Here is a 14,341-nt window from a genome sequence, read left to right as displayed (position 1 = left end):
TCCATTGGATAAAGACTGTGACAGGGATGCACATGGCCTAGTATGCAACAGGCCAAGTCAGGCTTCCCGTGAGTGTAGTAGCCAGGGCGACGTGTGTTATCCTGCCCTTGACGATGATCCTGACATACTCAGGTTTCTCTTCATATCGTACAAGTCTTTCGCCTTTTACTAAAGACTTCCGTGGAGAGGAACACTATTGAGTTCATCTTATTTTTGGCAGGCTTAGCCTTGTAGCTGAGCCTCTCTATTATGTAAAACCCAAATAACCTATCCAATGCAATTACCCCAGAGGTTGTGAGCCAAATTTTAGAGTGATTAGTGGTTGGTTTTACAATTATGCAGTTGCTGTGATGACCAATTAGAAAGAGTGTACAACAAGGTGAGAGCAATTCCATTGGCTAAAGATTGTGACAGGGATGCACATGGCCTAGTATGCAACAGGCCAAGTCAGGCTTCCCCTGAGTGTAGTGGCCAGGGCGACGTGTGTTATCCTGCCCTTGACGATGATCCTGACATACTCGGGTTTCTCTTCATATCGTACAATTTTTTCGCCTTTTACTAAAGACTTCCGTGGAGAGGAACACTATTGAGTTCAACTTATTTTTGGCAGGCTTAGCCTTGTAGCTGAGCCTCTCTATTATGTGGAAAGCAAAGAACCTATCCAATGCAATTTGGCTTGCGATCTAGAGTCACATTTTAGAGTGATTAGTGGCTAGTTTTACAATTATGCAGTTGCTGTGATGACCAATTAGAAAGAGTGTACAACAAGGTGAGAGCAATTCCATTGGATAAAGACTGTGACAGGGATGCACATGGCCTAGTATGCAACAGGCCAAGTCAGGCTTCCCGTGAGTGTAGTAGCCAGGGCGACGTGTGTTATCCTGCCCTTGACGATGATCCTGACATACTCAGGTTTCTCTTCATATCGTACAAGTCTTTCGCCTTTTACTAAAGACTTCCGTGGAGAGGAACACTATTGAGTTCAACTTATTTTTGGCAGGCTTAGCCTTGTAGCTGAGTCTCTCTATTATGTAGAAAGCAAATAACCTATCCAATGCAATTACCCCAGAGGTTGTGAGCCAAATTTTAGAGTGATTAGTGGTTGGTTTTACAATTATGCAGTTGCTGTGATGACCAATTAGAAAGAGTGTACAACAAGGTGAGAGCAGTTCCATTGGATAAAGACTGTGACAGGGATGCACATGGCCTAGTATGCGACAAGTCAAGTCAGGCTTACCGTGAGTGTAGTGGCCAGGGCGACGTGTGTTATCCTGCCCTTGACGACGAACCTGACATACTCTGGTTGCTCTTCATATCGTACAAGTCTTTCGCCTTTTACTAAAGACTTCCGTGGAGAGGAACACTATTGAGTTCAACTTATTTTTGGCAGGCCTAGCCTTGTAGCTGCGCCTCTCTATTATGTGGAAAGCAAAGAACCTATCCAATGCAATTACCCCAGAGGTCGTGAGCCAAATTTTGGCTTGTGATCTAGAGTCACATTTTAGAGTGATTAGTGGCTAGTTTTACAATTATGCAGTTGCTGTGATGACCAATTAGAAAGAGTGTACAACAAGGTGAGAGCAATTCCATTGGATAAAGACTGTGACAGGGATGCACATGGCCTAGTATGCAACAGGCCAAGTCAGGCTTCCCGTGAGTGTAGTTGCCAGGGCGATGTGTGTTATCCTGCCCTTGACAATGATCCTGACATACTCGGGTTTCTCTTCATATCGTACAAGTCTTTCGCCTTTTACTAAAGACTTCCATGGAGAGGAACACTATTGAGTTCAACTTATTTTTGGCAGGCTTAGCCTTGTAGCTGAGCCTCTCTATTATGTGGAAGGCAAAGAACCTATCCAATGCAATTACCCCAGAGGTCGTGAGCCAAATTTTAGAGTCATTAGTGGCTAGTTTTACAATTATGCAGTTGCTGTGATGACCAATTAGAAAGAGTGTACAACAAGGTGAGAGCAATTCCATTGGATAAAGACTGTGACAGGGATGCACATGGCCTAGTATGCAACAGGCCAAGTCAGGCTTCCCGTGAGTGTAGTGGCCAGGGCGACATGTGTTATCCTGCCCTTGACGATGATCCTGACATACTCGGGTTTCTCTTCATATCGTACAAGTCTTTCGCCTTTTACTAAAGACTTCCGTGGAGAGGAACACTATTGAGTTCAACTTATTTTTGGCAGGCTTAGCCTTGTAGCTGAGCCTCTCTATTATGTGGAAAGCAAAGAACTTATCCAATGCAATTACCCCAGAGGTCGTGAGCCAAATTTTAGAGTGATTAGTGGTTAGTTTTACTATTATGCAGCTGCTGTGATGACCAATTAGAAAGAGTGTACAACAAGGTGAGAGCAATTCCATTGGATAAAGACTGTGACAGGGATGCACATGGCCTAGTATGCAACAGGCCAAGTCAGGCTTCCCGTGAGTGTAGTTGCCAGGGCGATGTGTGTTATCCTGCCCTTGACAATGATCCTGACATACTCGGGTTTCTCTTCATATCGTACAAGTCTTTCGCCTTTTACTAAAGACTTCCATGGAGAGGAACACTATTGAGTTCAACTTATTTTTGGCAGGCTTAGCCTTGTAGCTGAGCCTCTCTATTATGTGGAAGGCAAAGAACCTATCCAATGCAATTACCCCAGAGGTCGTGAGCCAAATTTTAGAGTCATTAGTGGCTAGTTTTACAATTATGCAGTTGCTGTGATGACCAATTAGAAAGAGTGTACAACAAGGTGAGAGCAATTCCATTGGATAAAGACTGTGACAGGGATGCACATGGCCTACTATGCAACAGGCCAAGTCAGGCTTCCCGTGAGTGTAGTGGCCAGGGCGACGTGTGTTATCCTGCCCTTGACGATGATCCTGACATACTCGAGTTTCTCTTCATATCGTACAAGTCTTTCGCCTTTTACTAAAGACTTCCGTGGAGAGGAACACTATTGAGTTCAACTTATTTTTGGCAGGCTTAGCCTTGTAGCTGAGCCTCTCTATTATGTAGAAAGCAAAGAACCTATCCAGTGCAATTTGACTTGCGATCTAGAGTCACATTTTAGAGTGATTAGTGGCTAGTTTTACAATTATGCAGCTGCTGTGATGACCAATTAGAAAGAGTGTACAACAAGGTGAGAGCAATTCCATTGGATAAAGATTGTGACAGGGATGCACATGGCCTAGTATGCAACAGGCCAAGACAGGCTTCCCGTGAGTGTAGTAGCCAGGGCGACGTGTGTTATCCTGCCCTTGACGATAATCCTGACATACTCGGGTTTCTCTTCATATCGTACAAGTCTTTCGCCTTTTACTAAAGACTTCCGTGGAGAGGAACACTATTGAGTTCAACTTATTTTTGGCAGGCTTAGCCTTGTAGCTGAGCCTCTCTATTATGTAGAAAGCAAAGAACCTATCCAATGCAATTTGACTTGCGATCTAGAGTCACATTTTAGAGTGATTAGTGGCTAGTTTTACAATTATGCAGTTGCTGTGATGACCAATTAGAAAGAGTGTACAACAAGGTGAGAGCAATTCCATTGGATAAAGACTGTGACAGGGATGCACATGGCCTAGTCAGGCTTCCCGTGAGTGTAGTGGCCAGGGCGACGTGTGTTATCCTGCCCTTGACGATGATCCTGACATACTCAGGTTTCTCTTCATATCGTACAAGTCTTTCGCCTTTTACTAAAGACTTCCGTGGAGAGGAACACTATTGAGTTCAACTTATTTTTGGCAGGCTTAGCCTTGTAGCTGAGCCTCTCTATTATGTGGAAAGCAAAGAACCTATCCAATGCAATTTGGCTTGCGATCTAGAGTCACATTTTAGAGTGATTAGTGGCTAGTTTATAATTATGCAGTTGCTGTGATGACCAATTAGAAAGAGTGTACAACAAGGTGAGAGCAATTCCATTGGATAAAGACTGTGACAGGGATGCACATGGCCTAGTATGCAACAGGCCAAGTCAGGCTTCCCGTGAGTGTAGTAGCCAGGGCGACGTGTGTTATCCTGCCCTTGACGATGATCCTGACATACTCAGGTTTCTCTTCATATCGTACAAGTCTTTCGCCTTTTACTAAAGACTTCCGTGGAGAGGAACACTATTGAGTTCAACTTATTTTTGGCAGGCTTAGCCTTGTAGCTGAGCCTCTCTATTATGTGGAAAGCAAAGAACCTATCCAATGCAATTTGGCTTGCGATCTAGAGTCACATTTTAGAGTGATTAGTGGCTAGTTTTACAATTATGCAGTTGCTGTGATGACCAATTAGAAAGAGTGTACAACAAGGTGAGAGCAATTCCATTGGATAAAGACTGTGACAGGGATGCACATGGCCTAGTATGCAACAGGCCAAGTCAGGCTTCCCGTGAGTGTAGTAGCCAGGGCGACGTGTGTTATCCTGCCCTTGACGATGATCCTGACATACTCAGGTTTCTCTTCATATCGTACAAGTCTTTCGCCTTTTACTAAAGACTTCCGTGGAGAGGAACACTATTGAGTTCATCTTATTTTTGGCAGGCTTAGCCTTGTAGCTGAGCCTCTCTATTATGTAAAACCCAAATAACCTATCCAATGCAATTACCCCAGAGGTTGTGAGCCAAATTTTAGAGTGATTAGTGGTTGGTTTTACAATTATGCAGTTGCTGTGATGACCAATTAGAAAGAGTGTACAACAAGGTGAGAGCAATTCCATTGGCTAAAGATTGTGACAGGGATGCACATGGCCTAGTATGCAACAGGCCAAGTCAGGCTTCCCGTGAGTGTAGTGGCCAGGGCGACGTGTGTTATCCTGCCCTTGACGATGATCCTGACATACTCGGGTTTCTCTTCATATCGTACAATTTTTTCGCCTTTTACTAAAGACTTCCGTGGAGAGGAACACTATTGAGTTCAACTTATTTTTGGCAGGCTTAGCCTTGTAGCTGAGCCTCTCTATTATGTGGAAAGCAAAGAACCTATCCAATGCAATTTGGCTTGCGATCTAGAGTCACATTTTAGAGTGATTAGTGGCTAGTTTTACAATTATGCAGTTGCTGTGATGACCAATTAGAAAGAGTGTACAACAAGGTGAGAGCAATTCCATTGGATAAAGACTGTGACAGGGATGCACATGGCCTAGTATGCAACAGGCCAAGTCAGGCTTCCCGTGAGTGTAGTAGCCAGGGCGACGTGTGTTATCCTGCCCTTGACGATGATCCTGACATACTCAGGTTTCTCTTCATATCGTACAAGTCTTTCGCCTTTTACTAAAGCCTTCCGTGGAGAGGAAAACTATTGAGTTCATCTTATTTTTGGCAGGCTTAGCCTTGTAGCTGAGCCTCTCTATTATGTAGAAAGCAAATAACCTATCCAATGCAATTACCCCAGAGGTTGTGAGCCAAATTTTAGAGTGATTAGTGGTTGGTTTTACAATTATGCAGTTGCTGTGATGACCAATTAGAAAGAGTGTACAACAAGGTGAGAGCAGTTCCATTGGATAAAGACTGTGACAGGGATGCACATGGCCTAGTATGCGACAAGTCAAGTCAGGCTTACCGTGAGTGTAGTGGCCAGGGCGACGTGTGTTATCCTGCCCTTGACGACGAACCTCACATACTCTGGTTGCTCTTCATATCGTACAAGTCTTTCGCCTTTTACTAAAGACTTCCGTGGAGAGGAACACTATTGAGTTCAACTTATTTTTGGCAGGCCTAGCCTTGTAGCTGCGCCTCTCTATTATGTGGAAAGCAAAGAACATATCCAATGCAATTACCCCAGAGGTCGTGAGCCAAATTTTGGCTTGTGATCTAGAGTCACATTTTAGAGTGATTAGTGGCTAGTTTTACAATTATGCAGTTGCTGTGATGACCAATTAGAAAGAGTGTACAACAAGGTGAGAGCAATTCCATTGGATAAAGACTGTGACAGGGATGCACATGGCCTAGTATGCAACAGGCCAAGTCAGGCTTCCCGTGAGTGTAGTTGCCAGGGCGATGTGTGTTATCCTGCCCTTGACAATGATCCTGACATACTCGGGTTTCTCTTCATATCGTACAAGTCTTTCGCCTTTTACTAAAGACTTCCATGGAGAGGAACACTATTGAGTTCAACTTATTTTTGGCAGGCTTAGCCTTGTAGCTGAGCCTCTCTATTATGTGGAAGGCAAAGAACCTATCCAATGCAATTACCCCAGAGGTCGTGAGCCAAATTTTAGAGTCATTAGTGGCTAGTTTTACAATTATGCAGTTGCTGTGATGACCAATTAGAAAGAGTGTACAACAAGGTGAGAGCAATTCCATTGGATAAAGACTGTGACAGGGATGCACATGGCCTAGTATGCAACAGGCCAAGTCAGGCTTCCCGTGAGTGTAGTGGCCAGGGCGACATGTGTTATCCTGCCCTTGACGATGATCCTGACATACTCGGGTTTCTCTTCATATCGTACAAGTCTTTCGCCTTTTACTAAAGACTTCCGTGGAGAGGAACACTATTGAGTTCAACTTATTTTTGGCAGGCTTAGCCTTGTAGCTGAGCCTCTCTATTATGTGGAAAGCAAAGAACTTATCCAATGCAATTACCCCAGAGGTCGTGAGCCAAATTTTAGAGTGATTAGTGGTTAGTTTTACTATTATGCAGCTGCTGTGATGACCAATTAGAAAGAGTGTACAACAAGGTGAGAGCAATTCCATTGGATAAAGACTGTGACAGGGATGCACATGGCCTAGTATGCAACAGGCCAAGTCAGGCTTCCCGTGAGTGTAGTAGCCAGGGCGACGTGTGTTATCCTTCCCTTGACGATAATCCTGGCATACTCGGGTTTCTCTTCATATCGTACAAGTCTTTCGCCTTTTGCTAAAGACTTCCGTGGAGAGGAACACTATTGAGTTCAACTTATTTTTGGCAGGCTTAGCCTTGTAGCTGAGCCTCTCTATTATGTGGAAAGCAAAGAACAGAGAGAAGAAGTGATGAACAGGGCGGATGTAGTAGATTTTATTTAAAGTGTTTAAACAAAAGCAGAAGGTGAAGACTATGTTTTAATTTAAATGATCATCCAAACAGAGGACACATGGGCTGCAGTGTTTCCAACAAAGTGGAATAAAGGTTGAAATTCTCCCAACATGCATCAGGAACAAGGAAATAAAACCTCTGCATCTTTAAAAAGGACAAACTTTGCAGTTATTTGAATCATAAAAAGCATTAAACCAGCATGCATCCTTGCAGAAAGCTAGCTTTAAACATGTCTAACATATGTTAGCTGAGGCAACATTTCCTGTTTTGTTTGTCTCAGTTCAAACTCCACTGACAGCTCGGCTAAAGCTAACACACTCTGCAACACACATTTAACATGTTTAGCTCTTAAAGCCGAACAAAGTTAGCCAACTATTCTGGGACAAGCATGCATAAAACCCGGGTTAAATCCCTCCATTAAGTGTGCAAGTTAGGTAATAATGTAAAGAGCGAGCTAGCATCTGAGCTAACTGTGCTAGCACGCAGCATCTGGACGTGCAAAGCTAAGATGTTTTAACTTTGCGACGCTGCAGAAATAAAGCAATTTAACAGTCTATAAAGATATATTAAGATGTTAGCTTTGAGCAGCAGGTGTGAGTGACCTCTCTGTACCTGGACGTGGTTGTCCACAGCGGCGTAAGCAGCCAGTTTCTTCGCCTCCTCTGCCATGTTGAAGGAGCGGCTGAAGAACGACACGTATTTGTGGCTGCAGACAGCTGCCGCCAGCCTCCAGGGGTACATCTCTCTCTCTCCTCCTCTCTCTCTCTCTCTCCTCCTCTCTCTCTCTCTCTGTCCTCTCTCCTATTCGATGCGACCTTGCTCATCGATCCTCCCCCTCGAACGGAAATCGCCGAGTGTGCTCCATCTTTGCAGGACGTCCGAAAAGCTGCAGAGGATTGTTAGAGCTTAACCCTCTGTGCAACATTAGTGAGCTGTCTAACTGGGAAAAACAAAGGTGCATGTTGTAGTGAAGGGGTTGCCAAACTTTTCCATGCAAAGGACCAGAGGCGTGTGCAGACTTTTTTTTTTTTTTTTTTTTAACTTGGGTGCCCAAACTGGGGGCGCCGACTTTTGCAGGGGTGGCCTGAAGTGTTATATGTGTTGCGACCTAGAAATATTAGTAATTCAATTTGACAGAAGAAAGCACACTACACTATAAGTTAGAAAATACTGTATATATTGGAGCGCTGGTGATGCAGTGGTTAGTGCGCACGCTCCATGTATGGAGGCTGTCGTCTCAAGCGGGCGGCCCGGGCTCACATCCCACCTGTGGCTTCCTCCCTGCATGTCGTTCCCCACTCTCTCTCCCTGATTTCTGACTCTATCCACTGTCATATCTCTCCATTAAAGGCATGAAAAGCCCAAAAATAAATCTTAAAAAAAAAAAGTACTGTATATAATATTATTTCACATTTGTTTAATTTGTTAATTAAAAAAACATACAGGTACTGTAATGTCATGTTAGTTTACACAGAAATTAAAAAGTTCTTATTAACTCTTTTAATTTTAGGTTTTGATATATGACGTCATCGGCCTGCGTGCAGAGGTGACGTAAATGGTCGTGGTCGTGGTCAAGAGATAACGTGCATGTATGCCGTTTTTTTGTGAGGACCCGATGCTTCTTAAGAAAGATAATCATAAAAAAAATACAGCATCGGGAAGAATAAAGTTGCCAAATGGAAGACAGAGTCCTGGTCTTTTCATGGGTGCAACATATGCTCGCACACACACATACACACACACACACACACACACACACACACACACACACACACACACACACACACACACACACACACACACACACACAAATGTCAATTATTTACCCTTTCTTACTTCACCAATCATATCTCAACTCACTCCCTACACACATTCAACACTGCACTGACCCTCCTACTTTCAAATCACTGATCAACACTCACCTCTTTAAAAAAGCTTATCATGTATGATTGTGATGTATTTTCTGTTTTCTGTAGTTTTACCTTTATTGTTGTTATCTTTATGATTTATGTGTAATGTTGCAATGTCTGTTAGTCTGTCCTTACTGTGCTGTTCTCTGTTTTTTTTTAACAATTTGTAAAGTGTCTTTGAGTTTTTGAAAAGCGCTTATAAATAAAATGTATTACATCTACTTTATAACACGAGATCGCATCGTTCTTTTAACGTCATGTCTTGCCTCCTCGTCGTAGCGGTTAGTGTGTAGACCGTTCAGGACTGTTCCACTCGCTCGAGGTGAATTCTCCTGATGATTTCCTGCTGCGTTCTCACATCAGCTCACTCAGGCGGGGGGCTGACAGGAGAAACTCTGGATGAAGTCTGAGCAGTGGTGGGCGGTTCTAGAGTCTGTTGAGGTCACATGCAAAAATTCACACGGGCCCCTCAAATTTAGTAGGGCATTTTTTTGAAAATGAAAAAACTAATTTTTTTCTTCATTTTAATTTAGTCAAAAAATTTGCATTTTTGAAGTTGAAAACTAAAATGCGTAAATAAAATATATGAGTCATAATTTTATTTTTGAGTCAAATAATACACCCATATTGTGAAAATTTAAAATAATTTCTGTTAATGCATTTTCATTTTCAAATTAGCGTTATCATTTGAATTCTGATCCATACAAAGAAGCTTTCACTATTATATCATAAATAATCTGACACCAACTATTTTTTCTTAATGTGAGTTTTTTAAAATTTCCTAAATTTTCATTAGTATTGTTTTCAATATATATATATATATATATATATATATATATAAAAACACTAAAAACATAAATTTTCCTTTTGTGACTTTCTTGCTGTAAGTTGTCAGAGCAATAATGCATGAGATGCTTAACAGCACAAGAATGAGTGCTACCAGAAGGGGTCCCCTTAGGGAGGTTTCTCACTGTCATTCATTGCAAACTTTGCACATTTTGAGCTACTGTTGGTTTAGAGTTTGTCACCCTTCAGGGGCCCCAAGCAGTAGCCTGGAGTTTGGTGCAAGTTTGAAGATCTATATTTTCATTTAGCACTTATGTTTTGTTGTGTGCGGCTGTGACTCAGTGGTAGAGTCGGTCGTCTCTCAACCTAAAGGTCAGGGGTTCGATCCCCAGCTCCTGCAGCCACATGTCCGACGTGTCCTTTGGCAAGACACTTAACCCCAAGTTGCTCCCACTGCTTATTCAATGGTGTATGAATGTGATTAGTTACTTCTGATGGACTCTTTACTCAGAAGTCTCTACCATCAGGGTGTGACTGTGTAGGTGTGACCTGCGGTGTAAAAATGCTTTGAGTAGTTAGAAGATGAGAAAATAAATATACAAGCTCAAGTCCTTCTACGTTTTCTACCTGATTTGAGACGTCTTAGCTGAAAATGAGCAAAAGCTTTCAACTCCACAAATCCTGAGTTTCATGCTCTCTATCAGAACTATGATAAGTTACACTGTCCAAATCAATTAAAAATTAAAACCGCATGCGGTGATGAAGGGCCACCCCTGTGCATGTCAATCATGGATGTGTTCAGGGCGGGCCCTGTATCATGTATGAGAAATTTTAATATGATTGAACACTGCATGGCAGAGATATAACCATTTATTTTTTTGGCAAGTTGCCAAAATGCATTTCAAACTTTGAACGCACGCCACGGCCACGCCCTTTGATGAAATAAAGTGCAGAGTACAATGGGATGTGTTGAACATGTCTTGAACACACTTGACACTGAGTTTGCGTCGAACGGATGAACGCTTTCGGACTAGCTTTATTTTTCACTTCTGCCAGTCTTTAATTTTATACATATGTTTATGTATTTTAGTTTGACTTAAACTGTATTTCTGTTTTCAAAAACAACATTTTATTCATATTTATCTATCCAGTTAGCTGCTCGACGTTCTATGGTGGATGCTCTTGTTGGTGGATGGTCTTCTGGATGAGCCCAAAATCCACATTTTACCAAAACCTGACAGAAAGGTCACACCACCCCTATAAAGATAAACAGAGCTTTTTTTTCGGCGAGATTCCTCTCCCGCAGCCGCCCTGTCTCTCACCCACCCCTGAGACCGGGGGCCAGGGAGAGGAATCTCGCGCGAGATTCCTCTCCCGCAGCCGCCCTGTCTCTCACCCACCCCTGAGACCGGGGGTTCCCTCTTTCCCTCTTTCCCTCTTTCCCTCTTTCCCTCTTTCCCTCTTTCCCTCTTTCCCTCTTTCCCTCTTTCCCTCTTTCCCTCTTTCCCTCCCGTGCAAAGCATGAAAAAGCCAGAAAACAAAAGCAGAAAAACAGCAAATTATACAAAAGACAAAAATTGATGATTTTATTGCAGATTTTGTACATTTCTGCCACAAAGCAAATCAACTTTGTTGCTAGTCCTGTACAAGACTCTAATCACTATTTAACTAACACGCTAGCATTTAAAGGGTTACAATCCTGAAAATAATTGACTGTTTGGTAGTTTTGAGCAAGTTGAAAGTTGACTTAGTTAACTTCACAGCAGAAAACTATGAATACATTTGAGGAGGGCACAAGGGTTCTAGCAGTGGTGTTGTCTTACCTTGATATACTGTAGAAGAAGCTTGTCACAAGGCAGGATACTGCTTTCCACTGTGGCAGCGAGAATCACAAAGAACTCCAAACACTTCCCTGTCAATTCAATTAGAATGATTACAGCCAAAAAATGCCATTGGAAAAACATCAGTGATTAACGTATAAGACGGACAAGGCATCAAAGGTATATTCCAATACAGTTTAATTCATGATACACCACAAAGCATTATCTCTGTCTTGAAATAAAACATGACACTAAATATGTTCGTAAATTTACAAGTTACAAGATTTTTCTTTTTTTGCGTGGCCCTAATCCTTCGTCATACACTTGTACATCATAAAATGGGTTTTTCATGAAAGACACACCTTCTCATAGACTGAAAGGGAAGGTCTGCAGTCGTATTTCTTGTGCAGGTCCAGGAGCTGACGGAGGTGAGACACCAGGGACTTGAGACTCTCCACCTCTTTGGAATCATAATTATCCTCCTTAAAAAGAACAAAATTAAAACAAAGGTCAGGGTAGGCTATAGGGCTGTGCAAGTAAGTGCAGTTACATCGTTATCCCAATGAAAGGATTTGCAACAATCACATTGCTGTCGTCAGAATAAAATTTTATTCATGCAGACAAGCAATGCTTTCATTCAGCATTTGTACATTTAACTGTGATTGGTTCAGACTAGACTATGTGGTTATATGTCAGTTGCAAGTTTAAATTATGTAAACCAAATTTTGCATAATATGTGACCTTTAAGTTGTAGACACAGAGCTGGCCATAACAATTTTGGTTGACCCTTATATTGCAGACAGTATTCATAAATATAAAGATGTGTGCCAGTCCAACAGAATGCCTTTATTTTAAAAATAAAAACTCTATTTCTTATAAATACAAATAACTAGTGTAACAGAACTAACATCAAACAGGGCAGGGAGCAAAAATTGTCCCAGACGGCCCAGGGATGGCTTTAAATGTTTTATGACTGCATCTGGAGAGAGAAGATGAGTATTTGTGAAACAATGGGCATTTTATAATATAGTGCGAACACAACACAAAATGAAGAAACATCCAAACATTGCATCCAAATAAAGTTAAGTACCTGTTCTCGGGCAAACCCTCTGTGAAGCATCTGACGACGACAGAAGAAATAAGCTCTCTTCGACTATTGTTGAGAAACAAAAGAAAAACAAAGACCGCTTAGTATGTTAAAACCTTTATCGCATTCTTAAGTATTGAGCAGGCAAGGAAAGCAAAAACAAGATCTACACAACAAGAAGCTCCCATTTGAAGGATTTATTAAGTGATGTTTCGAGCCAACTGAGGATGAGCATGTTGGCACGATGGCGTCTTGGTGTGCAAAATCAGGAGTAAAATATGTTACTTAATGTGAAGAAATCTTTACATTTAATGCATGCAAGATCCATTTACCACTGTAATAAATGTTGATCGCTTACCATGTTTGTTTCTGTCTGGACGAGACAGAAGACTGAAGACACATCCACAGAGTAACAAACAGTCATCGATGCAGAAATCATATTTGCAGTGAGTTGATCTGAAAAATCATAAAGCTTTATGTTGAGTTCAGGACAGCCTCGTGAAAATCATATATCACAGTTCTTTAAAAGCGTTTGTACAAATACCTGATAGTCGTCTTGTGTACTCAGTGTAATCATCCTCATGCTGCTTTTTTCTTGGCTGTGAAACATATATCATTATTTAAGTCCCATTTCTCTGTATAAATCACAGCTGTAGTATGTTTTACATCACTGATACATGGAGGCAGAGTCGCACTCCGTGGTTAGTTCAAAGTCATGAACGGCCAGATCGGGCCAACAGTGAATCATGACCAGGAAGTGAAGGTCCCAAAGACTCAGTGTCCTTACCCAGACAAAAAGAAAATGACAAAAAGAGGCTCAAATACTTGTCCAGATGTGTATCACAGCTTCAATTAAGAGCAAAGAACTCACCTCACTGTCAAGAACATACAGGAGATTTCCCACCACCAACATCTTCACTTCTTTAAAACATTGTAAGAGAAATTAAACAATCGTCACACAATCTTTTCCAACAGGCCTCTTAACTTTCATGTTGTGTTTCTATTAGTTATTCTCTCTTTAACCCATTAGAAATCAAAAAGTTTATTTACAAAGCACTTATCAAACACCAATGCTAAAAAGTGCTTTACATAATGTACAAATCCCAACAATACACAAAAGGTCTCAATTAAACCCCAAAACAAAAATGTAGCAATAAACAATACATAAGGCTTTCACACTTGCAGAAAACTCCTGAAAAAGAGCCAAATTTCACAGACTGCACCCAGAGTTTCTCCTGCCAGACCCCTAGTTTGCTCATTCTCTACCGTCAAAAGAAAGAAAAATGCCAGAAAACAAAAGCAGAAAAACAGCAAATGTTAATTTTTTTCCACAAAGGTGTCCAGAGGGAATATCTGACAATAAATATAATTACAGCCAAACCCAGTTTAAAATGCAGTCGGAAAAACATCAGTGATAAACGTATAAGATGGACAAGGCAGCAAGGATATCTTCCAATACAGTTTAATTCATGGATACACCCATGAATATAATTTTTTCAAGCGCCGTAATGAAACAGTAACTCACCAAGTGTTTGCATGGCCCAGACTGAACATCACCACTGTACTGCAGCCCTTGATGTGGTAATCATTGCTCAAGCAGAAGTCTATCTTGATTTGAGACTGGAGCCGAGTGTGTAGCGAGGTGGGATTAAAGTTTTGCTTATCAGAAAATAAAAAATAACCCTAACAGAAGAGGGTCTCGACTAACCTCTTTCAAAGATCCTACATCCATTTTTTCTATGGCTGTGATG

General features: G+C 41.6%; 18 non-coding genes across 18 annotated transcripts; all 18 read left to right on the top strand.

Moving 5' to 3' along the window:
* The first annotated feature begins 124 nt into the window (after positions 1–124).
* LOC132981340 (U5 spliceosomal RNA) lies at positions 125–241 on the top strand. The gene has a single exon (XR_009674564.1). It is a non-coding gene; the product is annotated as a U5 spliceosomal RNA (small nuclear RNA).
* A 273-nt stretch (positions 242–514) lies between these two features.
* On the top strand, positions 515–631 carry LOC132981299 (U5 spliceosomal RNA). The gene has a single exon (XR_009674524.1). It is a non-coding gene; the product is annotated as a U5 spliceosomal RNA (small nuclear RNA).
* Positions 632–904: 273 nt separating this feature from the next.
* LOC132981085 (U5 spliceosomal RNA) lies at positions 905–1,020 on the top strand. Its single transcript, XR_009674317.1, has one exon. It is a non-coding gene; the product is annotated as a U5 spliceosomal RNA (small nuclear RNA).
* Positions 1,021–1,294: 274 nt separating this feature from the next.
* Positions 1,295–1,407, top strand: LOC132981238 (U5 spliceosomal RNA). The gene has a single exon (XR_009674464.1). It is a non-coding gene; the product is annotated as a U5 spliceosomal RNA (small nuclear RNA).
* Positions 1,408–1,709: 302 nt separating this feature from the next.
* LOC132981223 (U5 spliceosomal RNA) lies at positions 1,710–1,826 on the top strand. Its single transcript, XR_009674450.1, has one exon. It is a non-coding gene; the product is annotated as a U5 spliceosomal RNA (small nuclear RNA).
* Positions 1,827–2,099: 273 nt separating this feature from the next.
* On the top strand, positions 2,100–2,216 carry LOC132980995 (U5 spliceosomal RNA). The gene has a single exon (XR_009674231.1). It is a non-coding gene; the product is annotated as a U5 spliceosomal RNA (small nuclear RNA).
* Positions 2,217–2,489: 273 nt separating this feature from the next.
* On the top strand, positions 2,490–2,606 carry LOC132981222 (U5 spliceosomal RNA). The gene has a single exon (XR_009674449.1). It is a non-coding gene; the product is annotated as a U5 spliceosomal RNA (small nuclear RNA).
* A 273-nt stretch (positions 2,607–2,879) lies between these two features.
* LOC132981144 (U5 spliceosomal RNA) lies at positions 2,880–2,996 on the top strand. Its single transcript, XR_009674373.1, has one exon. It is a non-coding gene; the product is annotated as a U5 spliceosomal RNA (small nuclear RNA).
* A 273-nt stretch (positions 2,997–3,269) lies between these two features.
* Positions 3,270–3,386, top strand: LOC132980994 (U5 spliceosomal RNA). Its single transcript, XR_009674230.1, has one exon. It is a non-coding gene; the product is annotated as a U5 spliceosomal RNA (small nuclear RNA).
* A 257-nt stretch (positions 3,387–3,643) lies between these two features.
* LOC132981331 (U5 spliceosomal RNA) lies at positions 3,644–3,760 on the top strand. The gene has a single exon (XR_009674555.1). It is a non-coding gene; the product is annotated as a U5 spliceosomal RNA (small nuclear RNA).
* A 272-nt stretch (positions 3,761–4,032) lies between these two features.
* On the top strand, positions 4,033–4,149 carry LOC132981327 (U5 spliceosomal RNA). Its single transcript, XR_009674551.1, has one exon. It is a non-coding gene; the product is annotated as a U5 spliceosomal RNA (small nuclear RNA).
* Positions 4,150–4,422: 273 nt separating this feature from the next.
* LOC132981339 (U5 spliceosomal RNA) lies at positions 4,423–4,539 on the top strand. The gene has a single exon (XR_009674563.1). It is a non-coding gene; the product is annotated as a U5 spliceosomal RNA (small nuclear RNA).
* A 273-nt stretch (positions 4,540–4,812) lies between these two features.
* LOC132981298 (U5 spliceosomal RNA) lies at positions 4,813–4,929 on the top strand. The gene has a single exon (XR_009674523.1). It is a non-coding gene; the product is annotated as a U5 spliceosomal RNA (small nuclear RNA).
* Positions 4,930–5,202: 273 nt separating this feature from the next.
* LOC132981316 (U5 spliceosomal RNA) lies at positions 5,203–5,319 on the top strand. The gene has a single exon (XR_009674541.1). It is a non-coding gene; the product is annotated as a U5 spliceosomal RNA (small nuclear RNA).
* Positions 5,320–5,592: 273 nt separating this feature from the next.
* Positions 5,593–5,705, top strand: LOC132981237 (U5 spliceosomal RNA). The gene has a single exon (XR_009674463.1). It is a non-coding gene; the product is annotated as a U5 spliceosomal RNA (small nuclear RNA).
* Positions 5,706–6,007: 302 nt separating this feature from the next.
* On the top strand, positions 6,008–6,124 carry LOC132981220 (U5 spliceosomal RNA). The gene has a single exon (XR_009674447.1). It is a non-coding gene; the product is annotated as a U5 spliceosomal RNA (small nuclear RNA).
* Positions 6,125–6,397: 273 nt separating this feature from the next.
* Positions 6,398–6,514, top strand: LOC132981349 (U5 spliceosomal RNA). Its single transcript, XR_009674572.1, has one exon. It is a non-coding gene; the product is annotated as a U5 spliceosomal RNA (small nuclear RNA).
* A 273-nt stretch (positions 6,515–6,787) lies between these two features.
* Positions 6,788–6,904, top strand: LOC132981233 (U5 spliceosomal RNA). The gene has a single exon (XR_009674459.1). It is a non-coding gene; the product is annotated as a U5 spliceosomal RNA (small nuclear RNA).
* The last annotated feature ends 7,437 nt before the right edge of the window (positions 6,905–14,341 follow it).

Source organism: Labrus mixtus, chromosome 9 (genome assembly GCF_963584025.1).
Source record: "Labrus mixtus chromosome 9, fLabMix1.1, whole genome shotgun sequence".
Lineage (NCBI taxonomy): Eukaryota > Metazoa > Chordata > Actinopteri > Labriformes > Labridae > Labrus > Labrus mixtus.
This window is presented reverse-complemented; position numbering and strand designations above follow the sequence as displayed.